The sequence below is a fragment of the Apium graveolens genome, chromosome 5 (assembly GCF_009905375.1).
Source record: "Apium graveolens cultivar Ventura chromosome 5, ASM990537v1, whole genome shotgun sequence".
Lineage (NCBI taxonomy): Eukaryota > Viridiplantae > Streptophyta > Magnoliopsida > Apiales > Apiaceae > Apium > Apium graveolens.
Genome location: NC_133651.1, coordinates 304,802,514 through 304,823,217, shown reverse-complemented (window position 1 = coordinate 304,823,217; position 20,704 = coordinate 304,802,514).

Below are 20,704 nucleotides of genomic sequence, written 5' to 3'. Positions count from 1 at the left end.
ATTTCTTCCTTCCTCTCATCTTGATCTATTTCAAGCTCATAGGTTTTTAGGATGCCATACAGTCTCTCCAAGGTGAACTCCTTGTAATCCTGAGAATTTCTCAATGAGACTGTCATTAGCTTCCACTCTTTTAGAAGAGATCTAAGGAACTTGAGGTTAGAGTATTTTGTTTGATAGACTCTTTCATGCAACTTCAGAGTATTTAGTAGATGTTGAAATCTACTAAAGATATCAGTGAGAGACTCACTTTCTTCATAGTGGAAATGCTCATATTGCTGAATCAGCAGCTGCATCTTGTTCTCCCTTACTTGCTCGGTACCATCACAAATAATTTGGATTGTGTCCCAAACCTCTTTGGCTGTTTTACAGTTAATGATGTTATCAAACATATCACCATCAACTCCATTGAACAAAATGTTCATGGCCTTCTTATCTTTCCTAACTTGCTCAATATCAGGATCTGACCACTCATGCCTAGGTTTGGGAACAGATGATTCATTGCCAGTTGCAGCTCTCATTGGTACATGACGACCTCTCTCTATGCAATCCACATAGGCCTCATCTTGCAAAAGAAGATGGAGGTGCATCTTCAGCTTTCAGTGGTGATAATTGTCTTTATCCAGAAATGGAATTTTGACTCCAACATCCTTCTTGCTCATCTTGCTGTTTGTTGTGATCTTTACACTCTTTGTACTTCAAGAGCTTGCTTTGATACCAATTATTATTCCCTAACAATATAACAAGAATTACAAAAGGGGGGTTGAATGTAATTCTGGCTACTTTTTCAAGATTTTAAAATGATTCTAACTCGACAAATATACAAGTGTTTGATTTGCAGATTGCGGAATGAAGTAGTTATCTAATCAAAACACAAAGTAATAAAAATACAGGCTTTTAAAACTTTCTGGTGGATTTGAAAGTATCCACCAGATATATATATATATATATATATATATATATATATATATATATATATATATCGAATGAGAACTCTGTGAAGCTTGAATAGCTCACAGCTGCTTACAAGTAGAATAAACTACGAAGAGGGTTTCTTGACAAATACAGTTTTTTCTATCTCTCTTTTTAATGTGTTTTCTTAGTTGTTGTTCTTCTACTAGCTACACTTGGTTTATATATCACCAAGTTTACATGACAACAAGACAAGATAATAAAACAAAATATATCTAGTCTAACTCCATGCTACTTCACTACTCTATTCCAGCATCTTTGAATAACTTCATAATAGCAAGGAAATGGTAATGCTTCTTTGTTCTCAAATTCCTTCTTAACAGGCTGCCACATTCATTTTACAAACACCCAACGCATGTGACTGTGTTGTCACTGTCAATAGATATTTGAATTTGATCATCCGTCGGATACATGTTTGTCATCTGTCAGGTAGCTTTGTTGATCATCCTTCGGGTAGCTTTGTTGATCGTCCGTCGGGTAGCTATTTGTCACTTGACTCCATTTCACTTACACAAAATTACAAGACATCTCATATTTACAATTAATCAACCTATTCTGCATATCTACTAGTAGTCAACATGACTCATATGCTCCTAGAGAATCTACACAAAGTTGTTTGCAGAAATCTGCTACAATACTTATTATTACATAAGTTACTCACCCGGTGGATGTCAAATTGTCATCCGTCGGGACTATATTAAATCATCCGTCGGGACTATATCTGATCATCCGTCGAGTGCTACAAAATTCACTAAGTTAAATCTACTAAGGTGTTTTGTTTAGTTTATCATCAAGTTCACAACATATTCCTAACACTTTAATTTCACTTCATTCTTTTCCAATTTTTCCCTCAACATTGTCTCAATTTTACTTGCACACTTGAGCTTGTTCTTTAAATATTCATTATCTTGCTTGACTGTTTCAAGCTCAACAAGCTGCAGCTCCAATTCTTGCTTCTCAGTTTCAAGCTTCTCATTTATCCTTGGCAGCCTACTCACTTCCTCAGTAGCTATCATCATGCTAGTGTGGATATGGAACATATCCACACTCATCTTCTCAACAGTTTCTATATATTGGTTGGTATTTAAATCAATTGTGGTTAGAGTTGGTACCTCTGATTTTGAAATGGATGATTCTCCTTTCTCACGAGCCATGAATGCATAATTTCCAAACTCTTCATTATAATCATCTTCATCAGTGTCATCCCAACTCTTGCCCTCTACAATATATATTTCCAGTATGACTTGTTTTTAAAGTTCTTTATTCTTTTGCTCAATGCTTTGCACAACTGAAGTCTGAGCTTCAAGTTCATCTTCAGATGACTTGCTGTCACTTGCAGCCAAGGCACTAGTTCCATCAACAATGTGCTCTTGGCCAGTTCTCAGGGATTTTCTTTGAATCAACTCTAGCTCATTTTTAAAAATCACATACAAGACTTCCGGTGTCATTCTGCTCAAGTCTCTTCCTTCTCTAATAGCTGATACTTTCTGTTCCAAATGGTCAGGAAGGGTGAGAAAAAACTTAAGATTTACCTCTTTAGCTTCATATTATTTGTCATGCAGCTGCAAGTCATTAATCAGCTTATTGAATCTTTCAAACACATTTGTAATACTTTCTTTAGGTTTAGCTATGAGACCCTCATACTGAGACACCAGTATTCTTCTTTTATTGGATCTAACTTCCTCTGTCCCTTCACACAATATTTCAATATTTTCCCAGATCTGTTTAGCAGTTTCACAGTTGACAATATTGTTGTACATCACATTATCAAGAGACTCAGTTAAAATGAGTTGAGGACTGCTATCTACATAAACCTTTTCTTTATCAGGCTCTGTGTAAGTTGAAGGGTTATTTGGTACAAAATGTGCTGGAGTAACCATATCCCCATTTGTGGACTCGGGAACTCTTTCTACTGGAATGAAAGGTCCATATTTCAGAATTCGAATGTACATGGGATTTGCCATTCTGATAAACAACATCATTTTCTTATTCCAAAGTGTATAGTTGATTCTGTCAAAGGCTGGTATTTTAGTACTGCATAAATTCCGAGCACTCATACTTCCAAGACCTTTATATGTTTTCTTTCAGATTTTGCTCTGATACCACTTGTTAGATATTGAATGCTTAGAATGTAACACACGGGGGTGAATGTGTTTCTTGGATTATTTTGGCTTTTAAAACTTATTTGAATTTTGGTGAAAAAAGCAGTTAGCAACTTGTAGTGATATTGAAGTAAGTAAATAACACAAACATACAATATCAAGAACTCACTTAATTGTATTAATTAAGTTTGTCTTGCTACAAATTCTGGGTTCTTGAAAATAAAGAACTCAGCTTCTTTCTTTAGAGAATACAAGAAAATTGTAGATCTTTGTTACAACTAAACTAAGGACCCGTGCATGCTTTATAGATTAGCAGCACGGGTTTACAAGGCTTGCACTAAAATGCAATAAACTACTTTCGAAAGCAACCTTTTAAATTTCTATTTCTAGCTTAGCAAATCTATGCAGAATCTTGCAGGTTTGTGACCACCTTTTGTCAAGTTAATCTTGGCCCTTGATCTTGTATTCTTCAAGCTACTTTGTAGACTTTTAAATCTAGTGAATAGATCATTTATTGATTGGTAATCTTGAACTTGTCTGTATTCTGAGTTTGAGAAGACATGTCGAGATCTCTGTTTGTTCTTGTAGAGAAGTGACATATCGATAAGTAAAATGACTTATCGATATCTCGAGTTCTCGACAAGTGAATTGTATTGTCGATATCTCTTAGTTCTTGACATGTATATTTGTCTTGTCGATATCTCTGAGTTCTCGACATGTATATATTTGGCTTGTCGATATCTCTGAGTTCTCGACATGTACTTTGACTTGTCGATATCTCTGAGTTTCGACCTTATCTATAACTTGTCGATATCTCTAAGTTCTCGACTTGTATCATTGACTTGTCGATATCTCTGAGTTCTCTACATGAGTTATTGACTTGTCGATATCTTGAATCTTTACTTGAAGTGACTTCTCGACAACTCATGTGACTTCTCGACAGGCTATTTTGGACTTCTCGAATGACTTCTCAATATACCTTGATCTGTGAGTTGTCGATATCTTGACTTAGAACATTTTTCCCAGAACAACATTATACAACTCCAAGCTTCTACATTTTTCTCTGAGGTATGATCAAGACATGATCTTTTTCAGAGTTTATTCCTTAGCTTGCAACTGTTCACAGAAAAATCCCCCAGTCTAATCTACTAATCATTTTCACATACTCAAGGAATATTACAAAGAATACAAATAGAGATTATCAAGCAACTAAATCTCAAAGTTGTCAATATGACTTAGTTTTGTTATAGTACATGCATGTCTTGCACAACAGATTCAATTATTACTACTTGGGTAGCAATGATGTATCACTAGATGCCACTCATTGTTTACGATTATAAATTAGATTTAAAATTCATCGCCAAAGTAATAATACCTATAAGGTCCCACACAAAGAATGCGTGAAGAATTATTTAATTTAAATTGAATTTAAATTAAATTAAAGTAATTCCAACTCATGAAAAGAACATATACGAATTATCGCAATGGCTCAAAGTACTGAAACCTGGATCAAATTACACTTTTGTTTATATTCAAAGCGGCCCTCAGGCTAAAATCGCGGTTGAAAGCTAAAATTAAGGATTACAACAGAAGCTCAGGACTCCATTTATCTATATAATTGTAGATAAGTTTTTTAATCCATGAAGCTGAAGATTCTCTCTGTTAATAGAAGGTGTCAGCGTGTTACAATTTTAGAAGGCGAACACAAATTTTCTTTTTTAATTTTGTTAAGTTCACATAGAATAGAATTTGAATGTAATACTTCATAACTTATATGAAAATTTAAGGTAATTCTTTTTATTTCAAAGCACACAACTCATTATCTTCTATAAAGCATTATTCAATTTATATCCAAAAAGTTCAAACAAACATGGAAAAAATGAGCTTCTCTGACAAAAAGACTTTGAAAAATGAGCTAATGATGACCTACGTTAATGACTACCAGATAATGTCCTACATTTTTAATTACATTTTCCATTGCATTTTATACCTTGAAACCCTTCAATAAAAAATTCCCGAAATGCTATAAGGATCTTTACAGGATAAGGTATGAAACAAGTTACAATTACCAACCAATAGTTTAAACTTTTACAATCTTTATAAATTTAAAGTTTATAATCCTAACATGGAATTGCCAGATAACCCAACTGTATCTGAAAATCCAAAAGACTATAACCAATTCTCTCACCAAGCTTCTACCTGAGCTGAACGCTTAAATCTCGTCATCTTCTTGCTTAACTGCCATGGTTAGAACAAAAAAAAGTAATATGAGCAAAAGGCTCAGCAAGTAACTATAAGGACAATTCTAAATATTAGATGTGACAGTAACTTAATAGTAATAAAGTAGATCTATGTATTAAGGTTTCAAGGGTCCAAGGATATGGTTCTAAATGAATCAATTCTTGGTAGAACAAATCGTTCACGAGGAGGTTTCTATCCGACTTTTGGAAAGCTTTAAAATTACGTTGTAAGAACATATTCAACTCATAATACTTTATAGAAATAATGCTTGAAGCATGAATTAAATCTTTACTTTCATTTTAAAAGAAATCAATCATTTCGGTTGGAATATACATCATTTATATATATAATACGGGTTATCATCCTGTAAAGACCTTCATCCGGTCATAAGGTACCTAAGACATTATTTCAGCCTATAATGTTGGACTAGCCCCGCTAGCCTCTTACATCCTTATCCAATCTTTAGGATTTTATTGAAAACCTTTACGTTGGAAAAACCATTGTACTTTTAAAACTTAGCTTCATTTTTAAAATATTTACCGACCTTTGAAATTATTTCGACTCTTGTAAGTCGAAAACCATTCTTAGTTTCATTTCTGGAATTTAAGTGGAGTAAACAAAGGTATAAGGAAAGAATGTAAGCTAAAATATATTCCAAGGTAAGCATGGTATGAACCTTGTATTTAAAAAAAAACTATTTCGAAGCACGGCATCACTAAAGCATAGATATTATCAATCAGAAATCTCGATAAGCGTAGGTATCAACAATAAGTGTGACAACCTAGGTCAAATCCCGAATCTTTTTCAAAAATCGGGTCAAGTCCTGATTACGAGTCTGAAATAAACCAAAGCATACGATCCCGAGTGAAGCCAACTTGGGTTACGACAAGCTCACCATAGCCCCCAAAAGATCATGATTTGTTGGTGTACAAAGTAGTAGTACTTTGGCTTATAAACTGAACAGAAGTCCCAAATCTCCTCGATGTGGGACTGGGGTGTTACAAACTCCCCCACTTAAACTCCTGACGTCCTCGTCAGGGCCGAAACAGACATCCCATAGGTCCAAGATCGTACCTCTCTAGCTATTGTGGGATAATATCGGCTGGCTTCGTGTCCCCACCTCCAGACCTCTTGCCATTTTGGGATAATACCACCAGCCTTCATGTCCTCACTTCCGGTAACTTGACGCGCCAAGCTTTCGAGAGTCGGCTCTGATACCATATGTGACAACCCGGGTCAAATCCTGATTCTTTTTCGAAAACCGGGTCAAGTCCCGATTACGAGTCCGAAATAAAAAGAAGCATACTGTCCCGAGTGCAGCCAACTTGGGTTATGACAAGCCCACCACAAGCCCCCAAAAGATCATGATTTATTGGTGCACAAAGTAGTAGTACTTTGCCTTATAAACTGAACAGAAGTCCCAAATCTCCTCGATGTGGGACTGGGGTGTTACAAATATGGGATTTCAATTACCGAGGTATCAACAATAAAGGATCTCAATAAATAAAGGTATTAACAATGAGCAATAAAATGTCAAAGGTATATAGTATATAATTATGAAAATGAAACAAGCTATTCAAAGGGTATAACAATATTTGGGTAGCAGTATCAGTATTATCAACTTTCTTTATCATTTCATACCGTTATCATTCCTTTATCATTTTCATACCGTTCAATATTTATAAGAAAGGGCAGAGTTACTTGCCTCAAATACTTTCTTTTTTCACAGAGATCGAGTTACTGCCACCTAGAACTTCCTTTCATTTCCTTATTTCGAATGTTCATAAGGACTCGACTCAATTAACATTTAAACTTCTGAGCAATACCAATTTGCTATGAACACATCAAAATCTTGAAACCCCAAATTTTGAGTTCAAGAAAATATAATCAACACAACTCAAAAGTAACATGCATCGCAAAGACGAAATCCATAACACAATAAATTATTAAAATATTTTAACACACTTTGACCACAAAGTCACTCATATATTAATCGAACAACACTAGTTTCATTTCTCAATCAAGAAAAATATCATATTCACCAATTTCTTTATTTAATCCTTTATTTATAACATTCTTTTCATAATCACTGATCGTACAATAATCCAATTAATGACCCGACTTTGAGTATTCTAACTCAGATAATCATGGAAGCACATAAGACTCTTTATATGCTCTTTCTCATTAACATATTTTTTATATCCTCTTTATTTTAACAATACGGAATCCACTTTTCAATATTTACGGGTCGCGACTTAGTTGTGGTCCGACTCTTGACATGCTATTTGTTTTAATTTAAATTAAAAGCATATTTTATAAAAATATTTATCATGACTGTAATGGGTCGATTAGATGTATTCATGATATATTATTATCGATTTTGAATATACGTGATTTATAAATTTGTAATTTTTTAAATATATTAAACTATTTCTAAAATTTTGATAAATTTATGACCCCGTGCTGTAATGAGCAGATTTAATCACATAATTTGCATTTTTATTAATATTTGTTTAGAATTTGGTTAGTGACTTTTAAAATCTGGATAAGATTCAATGATGAATAATTAAATAGTTTGACACTGATTTAGAAGGAGTTTATAACTTGAAAAAAGGGAAATGCTATATTACACAAAAAATTTAATAATTTTTTTAAATGATGTTATAAATGGTAATTTATTAATTATAATATGAGAATCTGCCCATGAATATATGCCCGCAAATTAAAGTCGTGGAGATTCGGTGGACAATCAGGCATATGGTAGCACATGTGCATTGATTGAACTTGAGTGAAACACTTGCACCTATACATTTGTGTGAATTGAGAGTCATGAGTGATTTATATCCATATCATTCTTACTTACTGATTGCGATTTTGATGTCTATTTTATGATATTTTTGTCCACCAAGACGTTGTGTGCATACTTGGATTATTTTGTGTTAATTGATGCTTATGTGATTGAGGTTTATAATGTGTGGAGTACCATGATATGTTGCATGCTTGAGAGACTTCGTGATTGAAAATATTTGATTTTGTGGGTATATCTCCTATAAGCCCTCACGAGACAAAACTCGTCCTGCTAGGGCTGCCTAAGGGTTTTACGGCTTGTTGCATTCGCTCAATGCAATCGTGTCATCTACGAAAGTGGAATTAGTTGCTCTAGAATATTTTTATTTCTTTCTCAGCCCAAGGACGTGCAAATGGTTAAGTGTGGGGATATTTAATAGAGTGTGTATATATTTATATATTATATGATTTTATTCCTCATATTTATTACATTTTGTATGTAATTGGATTTTTATTAAATAGATTTTGATGTTTTATTGTAGTAAGTAAGGAATCCTAAACTTGAAATGATTGGGAAATAAAGGGCTGATTTTGGAGATTTATTAGAATGAAATTCGGATTTATTCGATTGCACGCACATGTTATACTGTTTGGGCCATATCTTGAGTTCCAGGGGTCCAAATTGGATGATTCAACAGCCCACGCGAAGTTAACGAGATTCTCTTTCATTCTAAGGTGGTCCAGAGATCAATATCCATCTAGAACAGCCCAGACTTTCTAAAGAAAAGTCAATTACGAATTTTACTTGAAAACAGAATGAATTGGGGAATTTATCTCTATTTTCCTAAAATATTAAAAATACATTAATTAGATACATATATAGATCAGATATTATTAGATATTAAGTTTCTGGAGAAGAAAAGAAGGCTACGCTCAAGAGGGAAAAAAATTAAAGAAGAAGAGATTGTTGCAAATACATATATCATCTTTTCTCTTTACTTTCCTATTATGTTTACATACTCTTGTGTATTGTTTTCTCTTGAGATGATGAACTAATTTTCTTTCTAGGCATTTAATAGATTTTCTTATTAATATATAAGTTGTATTCTTTTCTCTCTGTTTTTATGGTCGTATTAGTTAAGATTGATCACCCTTGAGATTGATTTCGTAATTTAGGTGGACTTGAAAAAGAAAACCTAAGTTAAGACCCAATCAATATATCTTAGGATTAATATTTATATTAATTCGTGGTTAGGGTAGGAATATACCTAAACACCCTAAGAAGTTCAATTTAGACGAAATTTAATATTGTTTATGTTTTAAAATTTTACATAGGAATATGAGGGTTATTGCATAAATTAGGGTCACTTGAGATTCGGAAGGTCCTTGTGAATACATATTTGTCTTAGACTAACAATTATACACAAGAATAGAAGTTAAAGAAGAAGCTTGTTGAAAAACATAAGATGAAGTTAAAATCATAGTTTTCATTCTCTTAGAATTTATTATTTACTTTTGTGTTAGTTTAATTATTTAGTAGTAATTTAATAATGACTTCACTTGATTTTTATTTGACTTGAATTGAAAGAAATATAGTAATTGGTAATTAACAGTTTATTAATAGTATTCATGGAAATGTATTTATACACTACTTATTGTGAAACGTGCTCTTGCGTTAAGGTTGTAAAACCGACAACAATTTCTCCCCTATATCGTAGCGTTTCTGCTTGCTTATAAATGTATTCCCACAAGGTATTTGTTAAAAATCTGTTATTCCCAAATAGTCTAACAAAGAATTACATAATGGGGGGTTGAATGTAATTATGGCTCTTTTTTAAATTTTAAGAACTGTTCTACTATGAATGTATATCAGTGTTTGATTTGGCTAAAGTGCGGAACGAAAGTATTGAAGAAATCAAACATAAAATAATCAAATACAAGTATTTAAAAACTTTATGATGGATTAAATTTATCCACCAGAGATATATGTTAGGAATATGTCGTGAACTTGATGATAAGTTAAAACAACACCTTAGTAGTTTTAACTTAGTGAATTTTGTAGCACTCGACGGATGATCTAATATAGTCCCGATGGATGAACTTTATAGTCCCGAAGGATGACAGATTGACATCCATCAAGTGAGTAGCTTATGTAACAAATAAGTTCTGTAACACATTTCTGCAAACAACATGTATTAGTCAAGTAGATTACGTAGGGTTCTGTAAGTCATGTTGACTACTAGATTGATATGCAAAATAGGCTGACTAATTGTAAATATGAGATGTCTTGTAATTCTGTATAAGTGAAATAGAGTCAAGTGGCAAATAGACTCCCGACGGATGATCTGCAAGACTCTCGATGGATGATCAACAAAGCTCCCGACGGATGACAAACATAGTTCCGACGGATGATCAAATTCAAATAGCTGTTAATAGTGACAACACAGTCACATACGTTGGGTGTTTGCAAAAGGAATGTGGCAGCCTGTTAAGCAAGAATTTGAGAACAAAAAAGCATTACCATTTCCATGTAATTGTGAAGATATTCAAAGATGCTGGAATAGGGCAGTGAAGCAGCATGGAGTTAGACTAGATATGTTTTGTTTGATTATCTTGTCTTATTGTCATGTAAACTTGATGATATATAAACCAAGTAAAACAAGTAGAACAATTAACTCAGCAAGCTCATTGTTATAGAGAAACATATCAAGCTATATTCTGTAAGCATTTCTCTGTAGTTTTATTTGTTCAAACTTGTAAAGCAGCTCTGAGCTATTCAAAGCTTCACAGGGTTCTCATTTGATATATATATATATATATATATATATATATATATCTGGTGGATACTTTCAAATCCACCAGAAAGTTTTAAAAGCTTGTGTTTTTATTACTTAGTGTTTTGATTTCTATCACTCTTTTATTCTGCACCATTGCAAATCAAACACTGTTATATTTATCAAGTTAGAACATTCTTTAAATTTGAAAAAGTAGCCAGAATTACATTCAACCCCCCTTCTGTAATTCTTGTTGTATTGTTAGGGAATAACAATTGGTATCAGAGCAAGTTCTTGAAGAACAAAGAGTATAAAGATCACAACAAACAACAAGATGAACAAAAAGGATGTTGGAGTGAAGATCCCATTTCTGGACAAAGACAACTATCACCACTGGAAAGTGAAGATGCACCTACATATTCTTTCTCAAGATGAGGCCTATGTGGATTGCATAGAGAGAGGTCCTCATGTACGAATGAGAGCTGCAACTGGCAATGAACCATCTGTTCCAAAACCTAGGCATGAATGGTCGGATCCTGACATTGAACAAGTCAGGAAGGACAAGAATGCCATGAATATATTATTTAATGGAGTTGATGATGATATGTTTGATAACATCATTAACTGTAAAACAGCTAAAGAGGTTTGGGACACAATCCAGATTATTTGTGATGGTACTGAGCAAGTAAGGGAAAATAAGATGCATCTACTGATTTAGCAATATGAGCATTTCCACTGTGAAGAAAGTGAGTCTCTCACTGATATTTTCAGTAGATTTCAAAAGCTACTAAATGCTCTGAAGTTACATGGAAGAGTCTATCAGACAAAAGACTCTAACCTCAAGTTCCTTAGATCTCTTCCGAAGGAGTGGAAGCCGATGACAGTCTCATTGAGAAATTCACAAGATTACAAGGAGTTCACCTTGGAGAGACTATATGGCATCCTGAAAACCTATGAGCTTGAAATAGAGCAAGATGAAAGGATGGAGAAAGGAAGGAAGAAAGAAGGGTCCATAGCACTGGTTGCTGAGTTAGAGAAATAGAAAGATATGAAGGTGGAAGCTGTTGAGTCTACATCAAAGGTCTATGGAAGCAAGGGTAAAGGGATGGTAGCTGAAAATGAAGATCAGTTGATCTAAGATGACATGGATGATATTGATGAACATCTAGCAATCCTATCTAGGAGATTTTCCAAGCTCAAATTCAAGAAGAATTTTGGAGCAGCTAAGCCAAACAGAAACATGGTTGATAAGTCAAAATTCAAGTGTTTCAAATGTGGCTTGGCGGATCATTTTGTAAGTGAATGTAGGAAGTCTGATTCCAGCAAAAAGAAGTTTGAGCCTGTTGATTAGAAACAGAAATACTTTGAGCTGCTCAAATAAAAGGAAAGGGCTTTTATTACACAGGAGAATGACTGGGCAGCAGATGGAGTGGATGAAGATGAAGAAACAAGCTATGTCAATCTAGCCCTAATGGCCAAATCTGATGAAACAGAAACAAGTTCTTCAAGCAATCAGGGAAAGAGAAAGAATCTTTGGTATCTGGATAGCGTTTGCTCAAGGCACATGACTGGAGATTCTACCCTGCTCACTGAGTTCAAGGAAAGAGCTGTCCTAAGTATCACTTTTGGAGATGACGGCAAGGGTTATACTGTGGGATATGCCTTGATTTCAAAAGACAATGTCATCATTGAAAAGGTTTCCCTAGTTGATGGTCTCAAGCATAATTTGTTGAGTATCAGCCAGCTTTATGATAAAGGCAACTCAGTTACTTTCAATTTAGAAGCCTGTGTTGTGACAAACAAAAAGAGCAACAAAGTGGTTCTCACTGGAGTAAGAAAAGGAAATGTGTACTTAGATGACTTCAACTCATCAAATACAGAATTAGTAACTTATCTTCTCAGTAAAGCAAGTCAAGATGAAAGTTGGCTATGTCACAAGAAATTGTCACATCTAAACTTCAAGACCATGAATGAGCTTGTCAAGAAAGAACTGGTTAGAGGTATTCCTCAAGTGGAGTTTACTAAGGATGGATTATGTGATGCCTGCCAGAAAGAAAAGCGGATCAAAGCATCATTCAGAAAGAAGCTTGATTCAACAATTGAAGAACCTTTGTAATTGTTGCACATGGATTTGTTTGGACCAGTCAATGTGTTGTCCACCTCAAGAAAAAGATTTTGCCTAGTAATTGTGGATGATTTCTCAAAGTTCTCTTGGACATATTTTCTAAAGACCAAAGATGAAGCTAGTGAAATCATCATCAATCACATAAGGCAAGTCAACAATCATCCTGACTTTAAAGTAAGAAGAATCAGGAGTGACAATGGAACTGAGTTCAAGAACTCTGTAATGAGATCATTTTGTGAAGAGAATGGGATTATACATGAGTTTTCTATAACAAGAACTCCACAACAAAATGGAGTAGTGGAAAGGAAGAACATATCTCTTATTGAAGCTGCAAGGATAATGTTTGAAGAATCAAAGTTACCAACATATTTTTGGGCTGAAGATGTGAATATTGCTTGCTACACTCAGAATATCTCTTTGGTTAATCAAGCAAAGTGCATGACACCCTACCAATTGTTCAAGAATAGGAAGCTAACTCTAAATTTTCTTCATGTCTTTGGCTGCAAATGTTATATCTTAAGGAATCAAACTGATCAACATGGAAAGTTTGATGTTAAAGCAGATGAAAGATTTTTTGTTGGATATGATGCGGGAAAAATATATAGTGTCTACAATCCAAGAACCAACATTATAATGGAATCAGTACATGTTGTGTTTGATGATAAAAAGATTGAAGGACTATAAGATGGAGATTTCCATGAAAGCCTCAAGTTTGATAATGTGGAGATGGTTAGTGATGACAGTGATGATGAAAGTGATCAAGAAATAGTGACTAAGGATAATGCAGAAAAATCTATAACTAATGAAGCAAATAATTCAACATCTGTCGAGTTACACAATGCTTCATCCGTCGGGAGACAATCTGCCTTATCTGTTGGGAGACAATCAGCTTCATCCGTCGAGATACAAAGTGCATCATCTGTCGGAACAATGAGAGAAGCTGAGAGTCAGAATAGATCACCTACAGAAAGTACCCATTTCTCAAATCAAAGATTCACAAATTCAGGGGTTGTTTCTCATAATCAAAACTCAGACACACATTAAGACAATAATGAGGCCTCTTCATCTAGAGCTAATCTACCTCAACAAAGAAAATGGACTAAAGATCACCCTTTTGAGCTCATCATTGGTGATGCATCTTTGAGAGTTCAAACAAGGAAAGCAACTCAAGAAGAATGTCTATATAGCAGCTTCCTTTCTAAGGAAGAACCAAAGAAGGTAGAAGAAGCTTTGCTGGATCCTGATTGGATTTTAGCCATGCAGGAGGAGCTAAACCAAATTGAAAGGAACAAGGTATGGAAGCTGGTACCCAAACCTAAAGGAAAGAATCCAATTGACACCAAGTGGGTATTCAGAAACAAGATGGATGAAAATGACATAGTGGTTAGGAACAAAGCTAGATTGGTTGCTAGGGGCTATTGTCAATAAGAAGGAATAGATTTTGATGAAACCATTGCTCTGTTGCAAGACTTGAAGCCATTAGAATTTTCTTAGCCTATGCAGCCCATGCCGATTTTAAGGTCTATCAAATGGATGTCAAAAGTGTCTTTCTGAATGGAGATTTGGAGGAGGAAGTCTATGTCAGTCAGCCTCCTGGTTTTGAAGATCGAAATTTTCCAAAATATGTCTACTATCTTTTTAAAGCACTTTATGGACTGAAGCAAGCACCTAGAGCCTGGTATGACACTTTATCAAAGTTTATTTTGGAAAATCACTTCACAAGAGGTACTGTTGATAAAATTTTATTCTTTAGAAATGTTAATGGCTCTAGTATACTTGTTCAAATTTATGTAGATGATATTATATTTGGCTCTACAGATGAAAAACTTTGCAAAAAGTTTGCTAAATTGATGCAAAGTAAGTATGAAATGAGCATGATGGGAGAGCTAAATTACTTTCTTGGTTTACAAGTTAAGCAAGTTAGTCATGGAATATTCATAGTCAAACCAAATATATTTTTGATCTTTTAAAGATGTTTGATCTAATGGATTGCACATCTGCAAAACTCCCATGGCCACTGCAACTAAACTTGAATTAAACACTACTGAAAAGTTTGTGGATATTTCAAGCTATAGGGGCATGGTTGGCTCACTTCTGTACTTAACAACTAGTAGGCCAGATATAATATTTGTTACTTCTCTTTGTGCTAGATTTCAGGCTGATCCTAGAGAATCTCACTTAGTAGCTATAAAGTGGATTTTCAGATATCTCAAGGGACCACCAAAACTTGGCATTTGGTACCCTAGTGATTCTGGTTTTGATCTAACTGGTTATTCAGATGTAGATTATGTAGATTGTAAAATAGACAGAAAAAGTACAACAGGAACCTGTCAATTTCTAGGAAACAAGCTTGTGTCCTGGTTCAGTAAAAAACAAAATTCAATTTCTACTTCTACAACTGAAGCTGAATATATTACTGCTGGTAGTTGTTGTGCACAGATTTTGTGGATGAAAAACCAATTGTTGGACTATGGTCTACAAGTGGATAGAATTTCCATTTTTCTGTGATAACACAAGTGCAGTTGCCATCACTAAAAATCCAGTACAGAATTCAAGAACAAAGCACATAGACATCAAGTACCATTTCATTAGGGGACATGTAATGAATGGTACTGTGGAACTTCATTTTGTTCCAAGTGAAAAGCAGCTTGCAGATATCTTTACCAAACCACTTGATGAATCCACCTTTTCAAGGTTGGTAAGTGAGTTAGGTATGCTTAATTATTCTTGAATTATTTTAGATATTTTTACAAGTTATAATGCAGCCACAAACTTAATTGATTTTTCTATTTTGGATGAAATTTTGGCTAAGTTAAAATTTACATCCCGACGGATGCTCATTATCCATCGAGTTTGATCATCTATCGGAATAGTATTTATTAATAAAAATTAATTACTTTTCTGGATTATTTTATAACCCGACGGATAATTATTTTATTCTAATCCATCGAATTGTCTCAATCTTAGCTGTTAAAAATCTGAACATTATCCATCGGGTATACTTACAGTTTGTAAGTAAAACACGACGGATAATTGACAGAATTTTGACAGTTTACTTATTTTAAACGGCTATTTTGGGCTATTTTGATTGGTTACTTTATTTCACTTTATTATTTTTGACAGTTTATTTATGAGATAGTATAAAAGTAGAATTCATTTTTATTCTATTCTTTTATCATTCTCAAATCAATTGCTCTAAGTCCTTTCTTCTCCAAAGAAAATACTCTCTCTACAAATTTCCTTACTTTAACAATGGCACCGGTAGTCAAAATCATGTCCCAGTCTAGGTTCATCTATGAAAAGAACAACTTCATAGCTCTTGTGAACAAGAAGATTCCACGATCTGGAGATTTTCACAAAATGATGGACTTTGTAAAGGAATACAAACTCAGTTATGCTTTGTTGGAATTACCCACAATCTACTGTGAGGTTGTAGATGAGATATGGACAACAGCTGTGTATCATTCTACTGACAAGACCATAACTTTCACTCTCAAATGTAAGCAGTTCTGCATTAATAATGACATTATCAAAGCATGCTTTAAAATTCCAGATAACACTACTACTGTTCCACACACTGATGCTAATTTAGTTACCATGCTTAATTCTATGGGCTATGCACTTTTGACTTCTAAGTTAAGTGAGATTAGGAGGCTGGATCTTAGAAAGGAATGGAGCTATCTGTGTGATGTGGTAACTAAGGTATTTTCTGATAAAGTGAGTAATTTTGATTCTGTTAACATTGCCATGCTTAACATGCTTTATATGCTAGTTACTGATAAGTACTTTAACTTCAGTGACATGATCATGTTTGAGTTAGGTTATAAGTTAGGTGAACTTAATAAGAGAGGTAAAAGTGTCTATTATGCTAGATTCTTTATGATGCTTGCTAACCATCTTATTGAGAATATTATTGTTGAGAACCCAACCAACAAACTGAATTGTTGGGTTCATGAAAGGAGAATCATTGTAGATCTCAACAGAGCAAGTCACCACAAAGAGGTGCCCTTCTTCTACTTTCCAATCATGGGGGGACCTCAGGTAAGTGAGTTAAGCACCATTGTCTCTGCTCTTCCAACCTCATAAATTTCTTTGCCTTCAAGTGTAGCTATGACATCTGTGTTAATGACCCAACAGATGCCTACCCAAGCTACCAAAATAACAATTTCAAAATTTGAAACTAAGAAAGCCCCCTCTGGTTTCTCTTAAAAGAAACCGATTGCAAAAACTACCAAACACAAAGAGGGGAGTGTGAAGAAGGGTGAGTTAGGTGAGAAATAAGGTGAAAATCAAAGAAACCCTAAGGATAAGGCTGGTGAGATTAGTGTACCCAAGCCTAGCCACACCACAATTTCCCAACAAACTATGGTTGTTAATAAGAAAATCAGCTCAATTCTAGTTTCATCCTTCCAAAAGGATGTTACTATTGAAACAAGCTCCCAACCAGGAGCACAGGCCAAGAGGGTTAGGGACACAAGTTCATCACGGACTTATGCTAGAAAGAAAAGATCTAAAACCCTTGGGATGCACAGGGAACACACACAGTGCAAACTGGAGCTAAAGACTCAGTCATTGCACCATCTCAAAGTCAGCTTGATGTGGCTCCAATAAATGTGGAGTCACAACCAAAATTATTGATAATTGAAGCACCTAAAATACCAAATTCACCCACACACTCACTGGACGTAGACATGATTTATACATCACTTCCAAATTCTCCATCTTTGACTCTATTGGAGAAGCCAAAAATTCAAGCAAATGAGCATCATCTTTTAGATGATTTGTTGGCTCACTTGCCAATTCTTTCTAAGTCTATTGAGACATATGTGCCCAATTTTTCATCAATCTGCACAGAGTGTGCAATAGTCTCCACTCCAAACTCATTCATTTCTTCTATCCCGGTAGATATTGTTCATCCGTCGAGTAGTGATTGTATTCCGACGGATGTACTTAACAGCAGTCATCCGTCGGCTAGCCAAACTATTATCCCGATGGATGTTCCTCATCCGTCGGTACTCTCTGTACAACTTTAAATCCCAAAAATTGTCACAAGTGTAGATGACATAGTAGTAGTACAATTACTCTTAGGATTGAGGGCAGGGAGTGAATTGAGTGAGAGGTTGGGTTGCTCCCAGGAAAAAGGAGAGGAAATGAGTGAACCAATGCAGAACATTTCTTCAGGTCTGGCAAAAGTGAGTGAGGGGAGTCCCACCTTAGATGGTGAAGGTGATGGTGTAAGGGTGGGAAGCCAAGGGGAGCCCTTGATGCAAAATCAGAGAGAAATGGAGAGAAAAGCAGGTACACCTGAATGGGAAGAGCCAATTGTAAGTGAGTTAATGGATTTCAACGAGGCTGCCAAGAAACAACTAATTGAGCAAGAATATCAAGTTGTTTTAGAATCTGTTTCTTTTCAAGCTGAGGCATTTACTCACCCTATGTCAACATATCAAGTTCTAGCTGAACAGGGCAATGTGGCTGCAGAAAAGATGCTCAACTTGGTCCATACAACTGAATCCATGCAGAGAGCCAAGGATGCTATCACCTCCATGCCTTCTACAGCTGGTGATGACATTGACTATGAAGCTGGTGGGTTTGAAGAGTTCTTTCGAGATGAAGATGATGATGAAGGAGAATCAATGAACATAGGGGGAGAAGAAGGCCCCGGCTCCAGATATGGCCTGCCTTCCTGGGCATTTTCCAAGGAATGTGATGTTCAACACTTCAAGGCCACTCTCATCCATCAAATTCAAGAGACACATAATGTTCTTCAATCCACTACAAATGCTAGCACCAGGAAGCTCTTACAGACACATCTTAACTCTCTATAATTACATCAAATCCAAGCTCTTCAACACAATCAGGATGCCACTTCTATCAAAACTGAGATTGATCAAGTAAAGAAGGATGTCTCTGAAAGATTGGATGCTAAACTTCCAGATGCAACAATGCTTGATATTAAAAGACAGCTAAGGAAGAATTCTGATCTTGTCACTAAAGTGGATTCCCTGGATGCAAGGCTAACTGCAATAGAAGCATCTCTCACATGTATCCAGCTATATCAAGCACAGCAAACAAAATCTGGTGGTTGCACAAACTTCTACCTCCACTCTACTTGATGATAAAAAAAGGGGAGAAAGATTTAACAATCTAAGTCAATCAAGCAGAGCCAACCAGTGAGGGAGAGCATGTGATAAATGTTCAGATAAGTCAAGTAATTGTTCTAGAAATTACTCTGCCAAAGCCACCAGTATTGGACAGCATTGATCTGATCCAAATAGCAGCTGCTAAACTTGATTCAAAGACAAATCCCAAGATGCTTGATGTTGCAGCTATTGAGAAGGAACTAGATGAGAAATGGAAGAAGATTGATGCAGCTATTCAGGAGAAATTTGGTCAGCTAGAGAAGCCAGAAAAGACCTTTCATCACCATTTTCAAGTCAAACACATCTCAGTGCATGAAATGAGTCTAGGCAATTTGGAAAAGGCCAAACTTCTTGCATCAAATCTCCAAAGGCAAATCTGGTCTTGAAGCCTAAAAGAAACTACTCAAAGTTCTCAGACAAAAATCCTGTGGATCTTGTGTTTGAGACACCTAGGCCAGATGAGAAGAAGCTGTTGGCTAGGTCAATTGCATTTTTTAAAGATCCAACTGATTCAGCACTTAAAAGAAGGATTGCCAAAATCTATAGAAATGGTAAGGAAATCTATGTGATGGCTGGACACCCTAAGTTTGTAGAAGCTAAGAAGGAAGAGAAGGAAATAATCAGGCAAGAAAAGAAGCAGACTGCCTTAGACGCTAAGAAGCTCAAACAAAAGAAAGAGTAAGCTGCTATTTTGGCCAAACTTCAAGCTGTGAAGACTAAAACTGAGATTTCTGCACAACCATCTGTGATTACTAAACCTCAAGATTAGAAAATGCATTAGGAACCAAAACAGAAAAGAAGATTCAGATACAAGCTCCATTCTAAAAGAAAATTGGACTTTAGTGATGAGGAAATGGAAGACTACATTCCCAAAAAGTCTACAACTTCAACTCAGACATCCAAGCCCTCAGTGGTACATGAAGAATTCAAGATGGATCCAACTAAGAATTTTGATGGTGAGCCTATTATCCAAAGGATGAGCCAATGGACTGAGATTGTTTTCCAATTCCTGAACTAAATTTACCTATCTTCAAGCCAAAGAAAACAAAGATAAGAGCAACCAAGAAAAACAAGTCTATAACTCTCAGAACCACGACCTTAACCAAATATAAATCTACATTCAACAAGGAATATCTTTTATATATCTGTGATATCAAGGAGTTTTTAGATTTAAACCTCTACTTGGATGAACTGGAAGAAGTAAGAGTAATTGATGCTCATAGACATCTTCCTGAAAGATTGGTGTTTAAATACAAGGCAGGAAAAGAAATCACATGGCCTCTTCACAGAATTATAGAAGAAAGATGTTCAGTACTAATAAAGATATACTCATCTTTCAAAAAGAACTTTGGATTTAATGTGACAGCAAGGAGATTGGTTCTAAAGAAGATTGAAGAGCTAAGGAGTAATAAAGCCAAATATGCACTTCTGAGAACTCTATCAATTCCCTTCATAGGAAAGAGAGTGCATTTGAGGCCTTATTGGCTAATGGAATTCATGGATGATAAGGGAGTTAGAAGATTCTTCAGATTGGATGACCAATTGAGTATCTCTAGCAATGAG